The sequence below is a fragment of the Dermochelys coriacea genome, chromosome 6, assembly GCF_009764565.3.
Source record: "Dermochelys coriacea isolate rDerCor1 chromosome 6, rDerCor1.pri.v4, whole genome shotgun sequence".
In the NCBI taxonomy this organism is placed as follows: domain Eukaryota; kingdom Metazoa; phylum Chordata; order Testudines; family Dermochelyidae; genus Dermochelys; species Dermochelys coriacea.
This window is the reverse complement of record NC_050073.1, coordinates 10,963,060-10,983,182: the sequence shown is the minus strand read 5'-3', so window position 1 is coordinate 10,983,182 and position 20,123 is coordinate 10,963,060. Positions and strand designations below refer to the sequence as shown.

Genomic DNA, 20,123 nt, shown 5'->3' with positions numbered 1-20,123 from the left:
AGAGGAAAGGGCGGCCTGGTCCCTGGGGTGTGTGATCAAAGGGGAGGGGGAGCGATTGCCATGCAAGGCCTAATGGGGAGAAGACCACCTGGCCTGGGATCTGTGAGTGAGGGGGCCCAGGGAGTTGGCCTGTGATCCAGGGAGGAGGGCAGAGGGCTGTGTGTGGTCAGTAGAGGCAGTTCCACACCTGGGAGTGGGTATGGGATGTCTGAGAGTGCAGTGAGGCAAGACCCTGCACAGAATGAGCTCTGCTGATTGCAGATAGGGGGGCTGGGATCCCCGGGGCAGGGGCCATGTCCATGTGGATAGGAAGGGCTCTGGACATGTACGGGGAAGCATGTGTCTGGGCAGCATTGCCTCCTCTGGCTGCCCTTTAACGAGCACAGCAGTGCAGAATTGCTGCCTCTTTCCTGCAATCAGTGCTGCCCACTGCCAGCCCAGCTGGGGGCTTGGCTGCCTGTCTGCCCCTGCTGCAAGGTACTTGCTCTTAGATCAGGCTCCTTCCTCATTTCCTCTGTGCCCCCCCTCTACCCATGCCCAGGTGCTTCTCCACGGGGATGGAGAGTGGGGGCATCAATTCTTGACAGGTGGAAGCTGCTCATGGCCTCCTACATTGGCTGAGCCCATCTCCTGGGGAGAGTAGCTATGGTAATCATGAGTCTACACCAAGGCCCTTGCCAGCCTTGCTCTGAGTCCTGGCATCCCTTTGGCCCAGCAGAAACCAGAAGATAGGAAGTGGGGGCCCTGGATGCTTATACCTAGGGCTAGTTCCCTCACTCCTCCCCATGCACTCCTGTCTAACACCTGTGGGAGGTAGGGGGGCAGTGAGAAGAGTCCCTGGCTGGAACACAGGAGTGGGCTTCTGTTCCTGCTTTGTCATTAAGTCAGTATGTGACCAGGACCTCCTTATGCCTCAGTTTTCCCATCCAGTTAAAGAGGGTTGCTACCATCGTAACAGAACTTTTGTCACCCAGCGCTTCACAGTTGTTCCTGTGCTGCACCTTGTGTCCACCCATTGTGTGGCTTCCCTGTGCCCACAAGGATATAGTGCTGCTCTTCCAAAAGCACAGGCGCCTGCACCTACCCCATCAAATGAGAATCACCATTCTCTAGCAGCATCGGGACTTGAACACGTGGGGAATCAGTTCCATTTCCATCCAGTAGGGAGTGGTGGTGCCAGCCAGCTTATTACCCCATTTGCCTCTTCTCAAGGGTTGCTGTGAGGCTTAATCCACATGCACTTGGAGATCCCTGGTGGGAAGGTGCTAGAGGCTAGCAAGGTTGCTGTACCCAAATAAAGGGGGTGCAGTGTGCATGTTTGGGATCTACCCCAGTGTCAGGTTGAGGGCAGCTGTCCCCATCCCAAACCTTGCTACCCTGAAGAATTCATTCTGGACAAAGCCTTGGACAGCACGGTGTAGGAGACAATCCCATGCTGGTCTCTGGTTCTCTGTGGGCCTCTCTGAAGCCTAACCCTCGGGTATTGCTGGGGCAGGCACTCTCGCCTCTCTCTCCCCCCAAGGACCTGGAGCTTTGGCTGAATCTGATGGAGCATTTGCAATGGTGCTGTGGTAGGGCACAAACTGGAGGAGCTGGCTGCTTTCTCAGCTGTGGCTGCGGGCGGCTGTCATGCGGCTCACTTACTGCGTGGTGCCAGCTCCGTGCCGGTTGTGGGAACAGCACTGGGCGCTGATTTTACTGGGCTAGATGCTCCTCACCATTCCTGCCTGATTCCTGTGACGCCAAGGCTTCTTCCGGTGCCTCCAAGCGAAGGCTGGTGGGTTTGTTTCTCTGACTCAGCCTGGGCTCCCCAACCCTGCTAGCTGGCAGCGAAGGGGCCAGGGCTGATCAGAGACTCAGCTGTGACCCCTGAGCCAGAGCAGCACTCTGAAAACCCTTCTGTGGTTGCTTAAGTGAAAACTAAAAGGCACCACAGGCCCGAGGAAGGGGGCTGGTTAGCGTTGACGTCAGGCCTTCTCCTAATGGGCGGTGTGGCTGGATCACAAGGTGTCCTTGTGCTGTGCCGAGTATTCTCTCTCTGCCCTGGCCACAGGAAAGGAGCATTGGCCCCAGCTGAAGCAGCTGGCCTGCATTATCTGAGCACCTCCCTGCTCCTCGCAGCTTGGCGAGTTCTGCATGGAGGATGGAGGGGGATCACAGGGCTGGTTTAACATGCCTGACTGGCTCATTAGCATCACTGGGGTGGGGTGCACACCCCTGAGGGGGAGGAGAGATGGGTGTGAATGGATGGAGAGGCAGATGCATATAGGGGTGGAGGGATAGGCAGATAGGGTGACAACGCAGGACGCTTGTTGCAGAACAGTGGGGTGCAGAGTGGTGAGTGTTGATGGGAGCCCGGAGGTTTTGGGCAGCTGGGTGCAGGAGGTAGACAGAAAGGGCAGTTGCTATTCCTTCTTTCTCCCCTCACCCCCGCTTTTCTCCCAATGCCCTAGACTGCTATCCTGACCCTGTTTTCCTAGGCTCTGTCTATCACTTCTCTCTGCTCTCCCATGTCACTACACTGGTCCCTCCCTTGTTTGTTTTTCTCTTCCCTTCAGTTTTCAAGCCTGTCCTTCCTCCTCTGCTTGCTCCCTCTCATGATCCCTGTCATTCACCTCCCGTCTGTCTGTCTGGGGTTTGATTCCACCCCAGGAAAGGCCCATTCTGGTGCTCCCACCCTCTCCAGTCCTCTTGATTGTAGGGTAAATGGGAAAGCCCTGTTCCAGCTCCAGGAAAACACCCCTCCTGGGCAGCCCCACGGGAAGTCAGTCCCCTTGCAAGCCCCCTGCACACCCATTTGCTTGTAGGGCATGTGTGTACCGCATCCCTGGTCCAGCTGCCGTGTCCCCGTGGCTGCAGAACTGTGTTTGAAATTACCTGAGTGGGAAAGACAGGCTGTTAGAAAGTGACCCAGAGGGATGTGCAGGAGCTGATGCCGGGCTTCCTGTGGGCCTGCCAGTTGCCTTGTCTGCTTGCCTCTCTTCCTGTTCCTTCCTCAGCAGGCACAGGGGCCTTTGGGGTCACATGTGTTGCCTGCAAAATCCATTTCAGGGGCTAGCACCTGCATTTGGGGTCACTGTTCTGCCTAGAATACGAGGCCTGGTCTGGATCGCAGTGGCCTGGGGTGAGCCTTCCTTCAGTTCAGGCTCAAGGCAATGCCAGTGCATAGCAGCTAGTTAGCACAATGGCATGTGCTGTGGCTGCCGGCAGGAAGATCTCACTGCAGGCGAAATGGCCCAGGGGGTGGGTGAGGCCACCTTGTGTCATGGGTGATGATTGCTCTGAGTGCAGCTGGTTAGAAATACTCTCCTGATCTGGCTTGGCATGTGTGTGTACATGAGTGTGTGTAAACTGCACTACTGTGTAGGTGTATTCCAGTGTAAACTGTGTGCATGCTGTGTGTAAGGCTCGGTTAGGTGTGTCTATATGTGTTACTTTTGTAGGTGTAGGAGTTCACACTTACGCCTGGGGGAATTTTCTGCCACTGCGCATGCGCAAAATTTATGTCCCCCCCCCCCTCAGATTTCTTTGCTTCCCCACAGAAATATGACTTTCTGATGGGGAAGCAAAAGGAAGCCACAAGAGCAGTCATGTGACCCTCCACAGCAGTATGTTTCAGGTGCCCAGGGCAGCCAGCAGAGAGGTAAATCACTGTGGGGCAGGGGGTTGGAACTGGGGAAGACCTGGCTGATGTCTCCTCCCTGTGCTGGGCTCAGCTGCTAGTCCAGGCTGGGCGGGGGAGGATAGGACTTCCCCCTCCCCTGCACGCCATCCAGGGCCGTGTCAGACCCACCCACAGATTTATCCCCTGGCTGTAGGAAGCTCTGCAAACTCTCTCCTTCCCCCCCAACCCCCACTCTTCCTGCACCCATAGCTCCTCAGCTGCAGGGGGAGGGATCCCTGTACAGGGAGCTGCTCCCCCATCTGCTCAACCCTGTGCATCCAGACCCAATCTTATCCAGACCCTCCTGCTGAGCCTCACTCCCCTACACACCCAGAACCCCCACCCCCAACCCCCTGTGCATCCGCACTGAGACCTCCCACTGAGCCACCCATACCCAGATTGCTCCACACAGAACCCTCTCAACCCACACCTGTAAGGATTCAAAGACAGGGTGATGCACCAATCCCAGCATGTTAGCAGCTTGCCCTGTAGATTCTCAATCAGGGGGTCACCAGCAGAGAGGGGGCAGGGGGAAGGTTCCTGTCGCCAGCCTTCTGGTAAAGGTGATTTGCTTAGTCACTTGTAATCCCATCTCATTTAGAACCCCTTCCCCCTGTGCCCCATAAGTCTCCACTGTACTGATTCCTAGGGCACCTTCTGCACAGCCCCCTGGATCCAACACTGCAGATAGCTATCTGGCACCTCTCACCATGGTACCTAGGCCTGCAGGATTCCGGGGCACACCAGCAGTGGATGATGGCTGAGTATATATATGATCTGCCTTTCCAATATTTTCTCTCTGCGGTGCTGCCTTGTTCCTCCAGCCTCACAGGCGAGACCTCACCAAAACGGTCCCCAGGCCTCCTGTGAGCTAGTTGGAAACCTGCTCCCCTCTGAGCTTTCAGTAAGATTTCTCTGGAGCCGTCTGCGAGCCTCTCTGCCTGCCAGTCCCCAAGCAGAGCTGAGCTGCACTCGATCCACTTGCAGAACTGACCCCCAGAAGCCCAGAGTTTGGGTGACCTCCATTTCAGCTTGCCCTACGCTAGCTCTTGCCTGCAGCTGCATCACCTTGGGCTGCGATCCTGTCATCTCTCATAAGCTTAAACAGGGTTAAGCCTGGTCAGTGCTTGGATGGGAGAGCCCCAAGAAAAACCCAAATGTGGTGAGGAAGTGGTGCTGGTGATTCAGTAACTGGCATTCTTCCACAGGAGTCAGTGCAGAGCCAGCGGTGCTGCTGTCTTTCCAATGAGATGTAACATTGCGAACTTAACCCTTTGTGGTCTTTAAAGAGTCCATGCCCTGCTGTAGTTTAACTCTGGCGTCTGGGCCAAATTCTGCAGAAGTTTCAGATCTGGAAGCTCTTCATTCTCTGTCTGAAAGACGGATTCATGCGATTGTGTTCCACTCTGTAGGTGGCTGAATTCCGGCGTTCCGTGAATGACCCCTGGATACAGGGTCTGTGAAATGTTTTGGGTGCTCTCAGGTGGTGATTGTTCCCTTCACCTCAGCAACAAACAGCTGGATAAAAGAGTGAGGGGAAGATGCTGCCACCTCTGTGATGTTTTGTCTCCTTTCTCTGCAGGCAACTGGGATTTGTGAGTTGGGGTGAGGGAAGGAGACTTAATTCTTTGCATGATTTTGTGCATCGTTTCCACACACCCACCTCCTGACACCAGGCGCTGTTCCTTAGGACAAATTGCTCATTAGCGACAAGGACCTGGAATTTGACAGGATGGCTCTGCAGATCATCTCTTTATCAATAGATTTGAGGTGGAGAGAACTGAAAACCCATCTCTGTGGGAGTATTTGCTGCACAAGGAAGCTTAGGAATGGGATCCCTTTGTGGCATCCCTGTGCACGACCAGTCCCAAAAGAACGGATGCTGTCCAGCCTGCAGAGTGGCAGGGGCAGCCTAAGGGTTTGAGGATCTGATGCACTTCTTGGAGACCCAACTGGAAGAGCCCCAAGGAGGAGCAGGTCAATCCCTGCCTGTTGGGATATAATTATCTGGGACACCCCTAAGATACTAACCAGAACATCTGGCTTAAAATTCAGTTCTCTGGGAAAGGAATGAAGGGGCCAGGGTTCAATCCCTGCCTACTAACTGTCTCCGTTCACCACCGAACATGAACCAGGGGTCCTGGCTCAGTCCCTGGCTGGGAGAGTCTGCAGCCAGGAACTAGTGGTTGAGATAAGCCCCTGATGGTTAGCCTGCTTCCATACTCCCGGGGACAGGCACTCTGATTGGTGAATTCCCTGGGATAGTCACTGTGGAACGCAGTTTCAATGCCCAGATGGTAAAGGACAGGAACCATCAATCCTAGGTAAAGTTCCAAGACAGTAACCTGGGTACCTGGGTGCAGTCTCCAGCAGGTAACTCTGCCCACACAGGGATAAAAACAGGGGTGCCTGGAATCAATCCTGGCATGCAACCCCCATCTCCCTCAGCCTGCATGCTTCTGAACAGACACATGGCAGAACTTGGGGCACCTGGGGGCAATGCGCAGTGTGGAGAGCCCCCAGAATGCAAGCAGCACTGAGCGGATCTCAGCATTCAGCTAACCATTCCTTCTCTGCTCAGCAGGTGGAACTGGTATTTCAGAGTCAGGCTTGGTAACAGGAAGAGATCTGAGCACTGGGAATAGACAGGGTAGGGGAGGAAAGGGGCGGGGGAGACGGAAGCCCAGCAGCAAGGAGAGGAGAGAGGGAGAAGGGGGCCATGTGGGAGGCAGGAATAGGAAGCTTGTGTATGCCCTATGGGACTTGGTGCATTCGATGAAGAGAAATTCTCTCTAAAGAAAGTGGGTGCATGTGTGCACCTGTGGGGGGGGCAGGGTGTCTGTCCCCAAGGGGTGTCTGAGGTGCAGTAGGAGTCTCACAGCCCTTGCTGACAGTCACTGCCTGACAATGCAGTGGGGTAGGATCACCTAGCTCTGAGCACCCGGAGAGCAGGGCAGAAGGACTGAGGGGAAGCTGCCAGGGGCAAGGTGCACTCAGAGCTGGGCTGAGTTACAAAGGAAAGCTCGCTGGCTTGTGGATGTGGGGCACTGCCTCAGCATATAGATACTGGGCACCTGGCGTGTGCGGTGGGGCTGTTAATATAGATATGGGGGGGTGCCATGGGGAGAGAGTCATAAGATTATTCGGTATGGAGAGCACCTAGAGGAGGGGGTGTTATAAGCCGGTCACACTCATGCAGGGAGGTGACATGAGCAGGGGTACTCAGGTGGCAGGGATACATGAAGGGGGCTGGCCTGTTCTAGGCCCGGGGGTTCAGCGGAGAAATAGGGCAGGAAGAGATTTCCTCATGCCCCTCAGGAAGGTGAGTGGAGAATCCAGTGGCGGGCTGAGAGTCACTGGGGTGGGATGGGGATAGAGACTCTTGGGGCAGGGGCAGGAGTGTGCAAGGAGTGTGTCCAGTGAAAGCCTTAACCCTGTTGTGCAACCTCCTGCTGCGTGGTCAGTCCCAGCTAGGGTGACCAGATGTCCTGATTTTATAGGGACAGTCCTGATTTTTGGGGTCTTTTTCTTATATAGGCTCCTATTCCCCTCTATACTCTGTCCCGATTTTTCACATTTGCTATCTGGTCACCCTAGTCCCAGCAGAGGGGAGACAAATGAGCTCCCACTGACAAACGTGCATCAGCAGAGGCAGCACGAGTGCTGGTTGCTCTGTCCAGCCCCGGCTTTGCTCGCCTGGCGTTTGACTGAGACAGCATAAACCGTTCTGGCTTTCTCCCTCCGTCACTTTCAGGGCTTTCAAACATCAGGCAGGCTGGGGAGGAATGAAGACATGAGCAGAGCTGCCTTGGCTTGCCCCGGGCTGATCTCTGGAGTGCTTCGGGCCTGAGCCCTTGCTGCTGTACATGGCCTTACGCTGATGAGCTGACACATGCCCTGATGTCCCTGTCACTCGAGCACTCCTCCGGTGCTGTACCTGCTGCCTCCTCTGGGACCTGCCATGGCTCAATGACCTGTAAATAGCTTCCAGCAAACTGCAGAGCCTGTGCAGTGGTAGGGACAGGACAGCTGTCCCTTGTAAATGGATCTTAAGCGCTGCTGTCCCTGTAGTCGCCTCTCTCTGCTCCTTTAGGTGCCTGAGCAATGGATAGATATGTATGGGGGGATGGATGGACAGACAGACGCATGTGGAGGAGGGATAGATGGATAGTCATGGCCCCACTATGCCTCAGTTTCCCTTCCTACCCTTTGTGCATCTAGTCTATCTAGTTCGTAAGCTCTGCGCAGTAGGGGTTGTCTCTTACTATGTGTTTATACAGCACGTAGAACCATGTGGCCCTGATCTCAGTTGGAGCCCAGACACTAGCATAATAAAAATAACTCTCAGCAGCACAGTGCCCCCTAGCCTCAGGCGGGTGCCTTGCTTCAGATCAGACTCTGCAGATGAGCGCCCCTTGCAGAATCAAACACCACCAATGCCTTAAGCCCGTGGGTTTTCTTCGGAGATCTCCCATCCAAGCACTGACCAGGCCAAGCCCTGCTTAGCATGAGGCTTGGCAAGCTGATCCTAATAATGAATAAATGAAAATAGTACTTAGGGCTTGGTAACACTTTGCCTCCACAGTTCTCAGCATGCTATTAAATGTTCTCCGGGCTGCGTTTTGGAAACAGGCACTATGCATTCTGTGGCTTTTATTTTATATTAACCCCCCTGCCTTCTGACATGGTGGGATTTATGTGGACAGATGTGGTGGTAAAAGCTGAACCAGTTTCACTGAGAGCTGCCTGGTTAGATGGTGGGTGCTAATTAGGGCTGGGGCAGGGGAGCTGCAGGGGGAGCTAAGGGAGAGTACGTGAGGACAAGTAGCCTAGCACCTTGTCATGGGGAAGGGATGTCACTGGTTTGGTTATCTCTTGTTCTGGGGGACGTGTGGATCGGATCTCCACAGCTGGCAGCGTCTGTGTGGCGCCGCTTGCACCTGGTGGCTTTGTGGAGGCTGAGGGGGAATAGATAAGAGGCACCAGTGATCGTTCACTTCCTCCCGCATGCTGTGTTAAATAGGCTTAAATCACCTTAGTTAAATGCTATTACATGGTTTTAAAAGCAGATTTTATTGCCAAATCCAGGGCATTTGGATTCAAGGGAGGCAGCCCAGGACTCTTGCTCTAGATTTATGACTCTCTCTCTCGTCTCTATTATCATAAAAGCCGCTGGGCTAAAGTCAGGCCCTTGATAAGTGGCCCAAAGATATTGAGCTCCCCATACCTTCCATTCAAACCAGAGTTGCAAGGGTTTCAGCACTTCTCAAAAATCAGGTCATTTCTTTAGGAGACTAAACACAGATTTAGATGCCTGACTTGAGCTGAAAAATGACACCTACGGGACTCGTCCAAGGTCCCAGAGTGAGGCAGTGCCAGAGGCAGGATGAGAACTCAGGAGTCCTGACTCCCTGCTATGCAATTGCTCCACTGTGTCACACTTCCAGTGGGGTTTTTGGCCCCCATTCTACCAGACTGCACCCCAGGTTAGCTGAGCCAGGGCTCTAGACCGGCGGTTCTCAAACTGTGGGTCAGGACCCCAAAGTGGGTCACGATCCTGTACTAATAGAGTTGTCAGGATTGACGTTGCTGAGACCTGGGGCCCAAGTGCCTGAGCCCCAATGTCTGGGGCAGCAGAGCTTGGGCTTTGCCCCCACACACACCTGGAGTGGCAGGACTCAGACTTCAGCTTGGACCCCATCAGGGCGGCAGGGCTTGGTTGGGCTCAGGCTTCGGTCTCCCTTCGTGGGGTCATGTAGTAATTTCTGTTGTCAGAAGGGAGTTGCGGTGCAATGAAATTTGAGAACCCCTGCTCTAGATTTATTCCAATCAGCCTGAGACCCCAAGGTCCTTCCAGGTGCCAGACAGTGCTGGTCCCAAGCGGCAGGCAGTGTCTAGCTCAGGGGTAGGAAAACTTTTTGGCCCGAGGGTCACATTGGGGTTGCAAAACGGTATAGAGGGCCGGTAGGAGAAGGCTGTGCCTCCCCAAACAGCCTGGCTTCCGCCCCCTCCCACTACTGCACCCTGACTGCCCCCTCAGAACTCCTGACCCACCCAACCCCTCTGCTCCTTGTCCCCTAACTAGCCCCTGGGACCCCATCCATCCCCTGCTCCCAGGCCCCTGACCTCTATATACATCCTTGCCCCCTGACAGGCCCCCCCGGTACCCCACACTATCCGCCCCCCCCAACCTCCACCCCATCTAACTGCCCCATGCTCCTGTCCCCCTGACTGCCCATCGGGGACCCTCCACCCCTTATCCAACCCCTCTGGCCCCGCCCCCAGTCCCCTTACCATGCCACTCAGAGCAGCATGTCTGGCAGCCGTGCCGCCCGGCTGGAGCTAGACACGCTGCCCACTCTGCTTGGCAGGAGCTCGCAAGCCCCGCTGCCCAGAGTGCTGCCCGCACAGCGATGTGGCTGCGGGGGGAGGGGCCAGGGGCTAGCCTCCTGGCCGGGAGCTCAAGGGCCAGGCAGGACGGTCCCACGGGCCGTAGTTTGCCCACCTCTGGTCCTAGCTGCTTTGGGATGCTAACTGGCTCCTGAGCTACCCTGCAGGGCAGCCTTGGCGGGGTGAAGGTGGCACCTACCGAAGACCACATGCTGTTCTTGAGTGGCAGGTGTGACTGGTTAGATTAGTTCCCAGGTGACCTCACTTCCTTCTCCTCTCCCTGATGCCTGTAAGCCATCAGTGTCTGTCCTGGATGGGCATGGGCTGCTGGAGAGGGCAACAGGCTGTTGCTCATCACTCATGCAATAAGTAGGGGTGGTAGCATGACAAATGGGAATGAGGATATGGAGGTAGATATTACCATATCTGAGGTAGAAGCGAACTGAAACCGCTAATGGGACTAAATCGGGGTCCCAGATAATCTTCATCCAAGAATATTAAAGGAATTGGCACCTGAAATTGCAAGCCCATTAGCAAGAATTTTTAATGAATCTGTAAACTCAGGAGTAGTACCGAATGACTGGAGAATTGCTAATATAGTTCTATTTTTAAGAAAGGAAAAAAAAGTGATCTGGGTAACTACAGGCCAGTTAGTTTGACATCTGTAGTATGCAAGTCCTGGAAAAATTTTGAAGGAGAAATTAGTAAGGACATTGAAGTCAATGGTAAATGGGACAAAATACAACATGGTTTTACAAAAGGTAGATCGTGCCAAACCAACCTAATCTCCTTTTTTTGAAAAAGTAACAGATTTTTTAGATAAAGGAAATGCAGTGGATCTAATTTACCTAGATTTCAGTAAGGCATTTGATACCGTGGTACATGGGGAATTATTAGTTAAATTGGAGAGATGGGGATCAATATGAACATCAAAAGGTGGATAAGGAATTGGTTAAAGGGGAGACTGCAACGGGTCCTACGAAAGGCGAACTGTCAGGCTGGAGGGAGGTTACCAGTGGAGTTCCTCAGGATCGGTTTTGGGACCAATCTTATTAATCTTTTATTACTGACCTTGGCACAAAAAGTGGGAGTGTGCTAATAAAGTTTGCAGATGATACAAAGCTGGAGGTTATGTGCCAATTCAGAGAAGGCTCGGGATATTATACAGGAGGATCTGGATGACTTGTAAACTGGAGTAATAGTAATAGGATGAAATTTTAATAGTGAGAAGTGTAAGGTATGCATTTAGGGATTAATAACAAGAATTTTAGTTATAAATTGGGGACGCATCAATTAGAAGTAACGGAGAGGAGAAGGATCTTGGAGTATTGGTTGATCATAGGATGACTATGAGCTGCCAATGTGATATGGCTGTGAAAAAAAGCTAATGCGGTTTTGGGATGCATCAGGAGAGGCATTTCCAGTAGGGATAAGGAGGTTTTAGTACCATTATACAAGGCACTGGTGAGACCTCACCTAGAATACTGTGTGCAGTTCTGGTATCCCATCTTCAAAAAGGATGAATTCAAACTGGAGCAGGTACAGAGAAGGGCTACTAGGATGATCCGAGGAATGGAAAACTTGTCTTATGAAAGGAGACTTAAGGAGCTTGGCTTGTTTAGCCTAACTAAAAGAAGGTTGAGGGGAGATATGATTGCTCTCTATAAATATATCAGAGGGTAAATACAGGAGAGGGAGAGGAATTATTTAAGCTCAGCACCAATGTGGACACAAGAACAAATGGGTATAAACTGGCCACCAGGAAGTTTAGACTTGAAATCAGACGAAGGTTTTTAACCATCAGAAGAGTGAAGTTTTGGAATAGCCTTCCAAGGGAAGCAGTGGGGGCAAAAGATCTATCTGGTTTTAAGATTCTACTTGATAAGTTATGGAGGAGATGGATGATGGGATAATGGGATTTTGGTAAGTAATTGATCTTTAAATACTCAGGGTAAATAGGACTAATCCCCTGAGATGGGATATTAGATGGATGGGATCTGAGTTACCAGGAAAGGAATTTTTCTGTAGTATCTGGCTGGTGAATCTTGCCATATGCTCAGGGTTTAGCTAATTGCCATATTTGGGGTCGGGAAGGAATTTTCCTCCAGGGCAGATTGGAGAGGCCCTGGAGGTTTTTTCGCCTTCCTCTGTAGCATGGGGCATGGTTGACTTGAGGGAGGCTTCTCTGCTCCTTGAAGTCTTTAAACCCTGATTTAAGGACTTCAATAGCTCAGACCTAGATGAGGTTTTTCATAGGAGTGGGTGGGTGAGATTCTGTGGCCTGCGCTGTGCAGGAGGTCGGACTAGATGATCAGAATGTTTCCTTCTGACCTTAGTATCTATGAATCTATGAAAATAAGTCTCTGCAGACACTGGTGCTGCGTAGCTGTTGCATCAGAAATTGACGGGCTAAGTTACCAGATCAAGGCAGGTGGCTCCAGTGCAGCCTACCAGACCTAGCCCTCTTCATCATGGGCTGTGACTGGCGCAAGTGTCCAGGGGCTCTGGGCAGCTGCTCATCACTTTGCAAGTTCCCTGTTCCTAGTTGCTGGGAGACCTGCTAAGGAAACAAATAGATTTCTAACTACAACTGATCCCATTGGCAACTGGATAGATATGCTTGCATGCACTGCCAGCATGTGTAGATATGCAATGCATGCACACACCCACGCCTGCACCGCTTGCACCACGAGCACATGCAGATGTGCAGTGCATGCGCACACCCACATTCTGCACCGCTTGCACCACTAGTGCATGTAGACATGCAATGCACGCACACATGGGTACATGTCCCTGCAGCACAGCACAGACATGCAATGGCATTGCCTACAGGAATGTACACGCACACACACATGCACACATTCAAACATAAAACTACAGGCACTTGTACGTGTTCACCCACGCTTTGTCACAGACTCACAGATGCACCCTGCTATCTGAGTTCTGGCTTCTTGAGCACCTGTTCTCTGGCACCAAGATGGCAATTGAGATAAGGTCTCCTCTCCGCTCCCTAGATCTAAATGTCAGCAAAGGGCCTTCGACTTTGAAATCTGCTTCCCCTGTTGATCTGACAGAGCTCAGGTCTGTTGTCCTTCAAGGTACAGTGTAAAGACAGTCTGTCTGTAGAGGTTTTTGCTGGAGGGGAGATGGTGGGGTGTAGCTGCCTGGAGCCTGTTGCAGGGTGATGTCTCTTTGGATTTAGTTTGACATCAGGCAGCTAATTTTGTATTGTTTAAGTAATGTATCTACATACATAAAAAAGTCCTTGTAAAGGGTAGAGTTTAATTCAACAAAAACAAGCACCTATCCACGCGCACACCCGCATGCACGTTCACACACACATAGGAAATGTTATTACAGGCAGCCACCCAGGCTCTTAGGCATGCATTCACACACCCATACAAACAGTCACACCCCTATAACTAGGGCCCTACCAAATTCACAGCCATGAAAAACGCATCATGGACCGTGAAATCTGGTCTTCCCCGGGAAATCTGTATAGCGTAAAGTTAGAGTTCACAAAGGACCAGATTTCCCAGGGGAGACCAGTGTTTCTCAAACTGGGGGTCCCGACTCAAAAGGCAGTTGTGGGGAGTTGCAAGGTTATTGTGGGGGGGTGGCGCAGTACTGCCACCCTTACTTCAGCACTGACTTCAGAGCTGGGTGGCTGGAGAGCAGCAGCTGCTGGCCAGGCATCCAGCTCTGAAGTCAGTGCTGAAGTAAGGGTGGCAGTACTGCCGCCACCCCCCCCCCCCCAGAATAACCTTGCACCCCCCCAGAGGCCCTTTTTGGGTCAGGACCCCTACAGCTACACCACTGTAAAATTTCAGATTTAAATATCTGAAATCATGAAATTTATGATTTTTTTTTTAAATCTGATGACCATGAAATTGACCAAAATGGACTGTGAATTTGGTAGGGCCCCAGCTACACCCAGAGTAGCATATGTGTGTATATTCGTGTTGTTTCAGTGTTGTCCCAGGCACTCTTACACCTGAGCCTGGTGCTGGGTGATATAATCCCCAAATCACTTGGTTACATCATCGCCCCCACCACACGTTTCTGTATTCCTCCAGCTCTCTAGCCTGGTGCATGCTGGGTGAGTAAAGGCCGCTCTATGGGTGAGGAAGAGGAGGGACTCTGGGGACAGCGGGGGTTGTGGAAGCACTGATAGGTGATGGGTAGAGCGGTGTCCCTCATTGTCTCTTGATTCCTCTCGCACAGTTATATCTCTGCCTGTCTGAGCCCAGTGGCAGGGGACTGGCCAGGAATAGCCCTTCCCCAGGACATGACCAGGTCAGAGGTGTGCGGAGTGGGACGACCGTGAAGGATGGTTCTATCCTGGGTCCAGGTGTGGCTGGGGGCCTGGGCAGGGGCTGTGGCCACTCCAAATGCTTTTGTGCAGTGGGATTTATTTAGCAGAAGAGCTTTTCAAGTGTCTTTCGCACCCCACCCACTGGCTGATTCCTAATTTCAGCAGTTGTGACCCCCTCATTGGCTGTTGTGTCTGGGAAGGGAGAGCAGGGCTGTCAATCACAGGGGCCAGCTGGGTTGAGAGCATGGAACGTTCCACCACCCCTAGTGTGAACACCATGAAGACTAGCAGGAGAAGACTGTGCTTTGGGTGTAGCAAGTGGTTGACACTTGTCACAGGTAGTGACCATAACCTTCAGCCCATGCTGTTCAGTGTGCATCAGTCATTGCTAAAGTTTGATTTAGTTGGGGATTGGTCTGTTTTGAGCAGGGGGTTTGACTAGATGACCTCTTGAGATCCTTCCAACCCTGATGTTCTATGGGATAGCTCAGTGTTTGAGCATTGGCCTGCTAAACCCAGGGTTGTGAGTTCAATCCTTGAGGGGGCCATTTGGGATCTGGGGCAAAAATTGGGATTGGTCCTGCTTTGAGCAGGGGCTTGGACTAGATGACCTCCTCAGATCCCTTCCAACTCTGGTATTCTATAATTCTAATTCTATGATTCACCATCCAGGACTTCACCCGGGCCAAGGTACCCAGCATAGCTTCCAGCTCTGAGTCCTGGCTGGCCCCATGCTGCTCTGGCTTTCTCCAGCAGTGTGCTAGCTCCAGCAATGCACAAAGGAAGGCTGGGACAGAGGGTGTGGTTGTGCTTTCCACAACCGCATTCAAGTGTGGGAAGCGTCTCACCCACAAGGAGTGCATCAGCCCAGGGTGAAATTCATTCAGGGACCGTGAGGTCATATAGTGAGCCCTGGTCCTCCTTGCAGTGCCCACTTGCATCAGGTCAGTTGTCCGGTCTTGAGTTCCCATCACGTAATCTCTTGCTCTAGGAAAATTGTGTTTCCATGGAGATGAGGGCTCAGGATCTTAAGAACTCTGATAACTAGGCGATTGTCCCAGGTGGCTCCTGGCTTGAGACAGAGAAGGGGCATGGCAGGGGAGTCAGCAGGATCCTGCAGCATTGAACTGCAACGACTGAAGGTGTGAGGAAGAAACCCATTGCCTGATTATTAACAACCCCAGAAAACACGGTAAAGGAGAACAAAAACCCAGGACACACACCAGAGCTTAGGTCTCCTAAGTCAGTACCTTTAGTTCATGCAGCCAGAGAGTTTGCCATACTGAGCACCTTCTCTGGACATTTTGCTTTATACTTTGGAGAGGGTTCCCATTATGCCCTACTCTTAAAGGAGCACTTGTTCCTTCACAGGGCAAGCTCACCTTGTCTTTCTCTGCAGGGTGGGCAGGTGGAATGGAAGTGCACCAAACAGCATTTAACAGCCCAAGAGAAGGAAAGGAAGGAGAACAGTGAATACTGTGATATGGGGTAAACTAAAAGGGATAGGCCCCTATTCCATGTTTACTCTGTCAGGGGAGTTACACAAATGCATTAGATGCTCTGCATTAGTTTCCAGGAGGTGCCATTGAAGGGGCTGATGATTAGCTATAGATAATGGCAAAGAACTTGGTTTCTCTTGGAGATACCATGTTGTATCATTACGTCTTACAAAGCATTCCGAGTGTGGGGAAACCGCGCAGACCCTGCTGATTTCCAAATGCCCACCCTCACAATGGCGCACAAATCTAGACCCTAGCTACTGCTCTGTTAGTAGGGTTGCCAACCCCCCAGGACTGGCCTGGAGTCTGCCAGAATCGGCATCAATCTCCCAGTGACTATTGAAAGCAATCCGGGAGGTTTTAATAGGATATTTTAAGAAAATGATATTATGTCATGTTGGGGGGGAAAATCTCCCGGAATAGTTTCAGTCAGAGTTGGCAACCCTACCTGTTAGGTTCTTGCGGCTTCTGCAGTAGAAGGCAGGGAAGCCCAATGTATTTAATGGGTTCCTACCCAAGTCCTACCCCTGCTCTGTCCCAGCACATGCTGCCCTAGCAGCTGCCAGGAGCGGAGGGACTTGTGTTGCCTGACCCCCAAGGCTGAACCCATGGGGGCCAAGGCCTTCTCAGAGGAGGGCTCTAGCTTCCCAGGGGGACTGACAGAGTTCAGGGCTGGCCAAAGTTGAGGCCCCTTGCAAGGAACAGCTCCCTGCTTTTCTGTTTGTAGAAAGGCAGGTGGATGGTCTAGGACTTGTTCTGTCTCTTGAAGCAAACAAGGTGCAGGTTGAAAAGGAGTACTTGTGGCACCTTAGAGACTAACAAATTTATTAGAGCATAAGCTTTCGTGATCTACAGCTCACTTCATTGGATGCAAATCTCCCCTCTGTTTTTTTCCACCAAATGCATCCGATGAAGTGAGCTGTAGCTCACAAAAGCTTATGCTCTAATAAATTTGTTCGTCTCTAAGGTGCCACAAGTACTCCTTTTCTTTTTACTGTAAGGAGAGTGAAGCATCACCAGCAGCAGGGCGGGGGAAGGAGGAAAACCTTTCATGGTGACAAGCAAGGTAGGCTATTTCCAGCAGTTAACAAGAATATCTGAGGAACAGTGGGGGGGGGGGGGGGGGCGGCCAGAAATAACATGGGGAAATAGTTTTACTTTGTGTAATGACTCATCCATTCCCAGTCTCTATTCAAGCCTAAATTAATTGTATCCAGTTTGCAAATTAATTCCAATTCAGCAGTCTCTTGTTGGAGTCTGTTTTTGAAGCTTTTTTGCTGAAGGATAGCCACTCTTAGGTCTGTAATCGAGTGACCAGAGAGATTGAAGTGTTCTCCAACTGGTTTTTGAATGTTATAATTCTTGACGTCTGATTTGTGTCCATGCATTCTTTTACGTAGAGACTGTCCAGTTTGACCAATGTACATGGCAGAGGGGCATTTGTTGCAAGGATAGGTTCCTGGGTTGGTGGTTCTGTTGTGTGGTGTGTGGTTGCTGGTGAGTATTTGCTTCAGATTGGGGGGCTGTCTGTAAGCAAGGAATCATAGAATCATAGAATCATAGAATATCAGGGTTGGAAGGGACCCCAGAAGGTCATCTAGTCCAACCCCCTGCTCAAAGCAGGACCAAGTCCCAGTTAAATCATCCCAGCCAGGGCTTTGTCAAGCCTGACCTTAAAAACCTCTAAGGAAGGAGATTCTACCACCTCCCTAGGTAACGCATTCCAGTGTTTCACCACCCTCTTAGTGAAAAAGTTTTTTTCCTAATATCCAATCTAAACCTCCCCCATTGCAACTTGAGACCATTACTCCTCGTTCCTTGTCTCCCAAGATCTGTGAGAGTGATGGGTCATTCTTCAGGATAGGTTGTAGATCCTTGATGATGCGTTGGAGAGGTTTTAGTTGGGGGCTGAAGGTGATGGCTAGTGGTGTTCTGTTATTTTCTTTGTTGGGCCTGTCCTGTAGTAGGTGACTTCTGGGTACTCTTCTGGCTCTGTCAATCTGTTTCTTCACTTGTAAGAATGCATGATGGAGATCTTGTAGGTGTTTGTCTCTGTCTGAGGGGTTGGAGCAAATGCGGTTATATCGTAGAGCTTGGCTGTAGACAATGGATTGTGTGGTATGATCTGGATGAAAGCTAGAGGCATGTAGGTAGGAATAGCGGTCAGTAGGTTTCCGATGTAGGGTGGTGTTTATGTGACCATCACTTATTAGCACCGTAGTGTCCAGGAAGTGGATCTCTTGTGTGGACTGGTCCAGGCTGAGGTTGATGGTGGGATGGAAATTGTTGAAATCATGGTGGAATTCCTCAAGGGCTTCTTTTGCAGGTTGTATTCGAAGGGCCCACAGCCCTGACTGCTCCTTCATGTCAGGCAGGGACGTGTCCCCTGCTCTGTGTTGGATGGAGTTTTGCAGTGCAAGATGGTCTATGGCCTTTCTCCTGGGTCTGTCGTGGGCAGCATTAGGAGTTTTCTGTAGCGGGTGGCCCTCTCCTCGGCCCACCCCTTTCTCTCCTGTGCCTGGGAGATTCCTCTCCTCTTCTGCCCATCCCCCATTGCTCGTTTGCACCGGGGGTTGCTTCTGAGGCCCTGGAGCTGAAAGGAGCCCTGAGGCAGCGCTCTGCACATGTCCCGGCTGTGGCGGATAGAGTCTGGCTGACACACTCTGTTACTCGCAAGTTTGCACAGGTGCAAAAGAATACAGACTAACACGGCTGCTACTCTGAAACCAGCTTTTCAACTGCAACCTAAAAATATCAGAGTGAGGAGATGACTGGCAAATGAGGAGAAGGAATTAGAGGCCCAGTGCCAGGCAAACAGCATTGGTGAATCCCCCAGCGTTGAGACATGGCCCCATCCCCACTGCTGTATCCCAACTCCTGAGGACCCCCAGCTCTGAGGCACAGCCCCAACCCCCTGGATCCCCCAGCACTGAGACCTGTGAAGCTAAGTTGCTCAGGCTTCGTCTTCATCCCGGGTGTTGGAGCTCAGGGCACCGGGCTGCAGTCCTGGGCCCTAGAGAGTCTAACGCCAGCCATGCTTGGTGGACCCCCTGAAATCTGCTTGCGTTCCCCCAGGAGGCCCTGGACTCCTGGTTGAGAACCACTGCCTTGGGAGGTGTCAGACTCTTGGCTTCACAGAAATAGATACATTGCCTTCCTCTGCAGAAGGTCTCTCTGGTGGTAGCCATCCACAGAGACTTTTAATTGCTAGACACTCCTAATATTGGATTCCTTTGTCAGTGCAGCAAGTATCTGCACTGATGGTCTTTGGGAGCGAGTGGGAACTGGGAACACCGGGGCTGATCATCCATTCATCCATAGTGTGAAGCAGCAGGATGTGGTGCACTGCAATTCAAGCCAATAAACGTTATTGGCAAGACAAAGGATCTGAGAATCACCAAATTTCTACACAGAGTTCAATATCAGCTCAAAATAGAGCCCTGCAGGGCTCCTGCGTCATATGTCCATTTGAAATCATCGTCCATTTCTAACCAGTGCCTGGTTGCCACACATTGGCAGTCTGTTGCTGACATCTTTTTGATGGCCCCCAGAATTCGACTCAGTTTTTCATCCTTGTGGCCTCGGGGAAGGTTGCTCCCTTTGTCCAGCAATCTTTCTGATATTTCTTTATCTTCGAAAAAGTGGAATAGAAAGTGCCATGCAGTTTCACTCTTCTCTTCATAGCGATTACATATTTTCTTCCCTCGGTTTCCAGTGAATCATAGATCTCCTTGTTTCTAGTCCCACTTTGGGATTGCTGATTCTATAACCATGGAGGGCCAGCTTGTATTTTGCCCCTTTCTTTGTAGAAACTTAGTTGGCATAGAATGAAGTTTCTGGGTGTAGCTCTCTAACATTTTAGCTTCATGAAGGCTTTGATCACTTCTTTCCCAGAACACAGTCTACATGCAGCATTCTGCGCATTTTAAATTCTTCCTGGGATTGTTTTTATTCATGCGTCTTGCTGCCGGTATTATTTCAGATTGGGAGGCAGGCTACTTAGGTGTGGAGTGTGTTTGCGTTTGGTCGTCTAGTGCTTTGTGATGGTAGGAGTGTGTGTTGCTTGGATTGAGATGGTAACAGAATACCAATCAGCTGAGGGGATTGCCCTAGTTCTGCTCTGTGCCGGTGTTGGGAGAGCGCCTATATTTGCTCAGCACTGGCTGGTGGAACTGCAAAGGGCTGGGTTTCCTCCAGCTTTCTGCCCTGTTAGGGAAAGTCTGGACTCAGCCTTTGCCGCTGCAGGGCAGAATGA

The 20,123-nt window shown here is 51.5% G+C and overlaps 1 protein-coding gene across 7 annotated transcripts in view; it reads left to right on the top strand.

Moving 5' to 3' along the window:
* SYT7 (synaptotagmin 7) overlaps positions 1 to 20,123 on the top strand; it is a 167,091-nt gene that overhangs the window by 21,132 nt on the left and 125,836 nt on the right. The window lies entirely within an intron of this gene.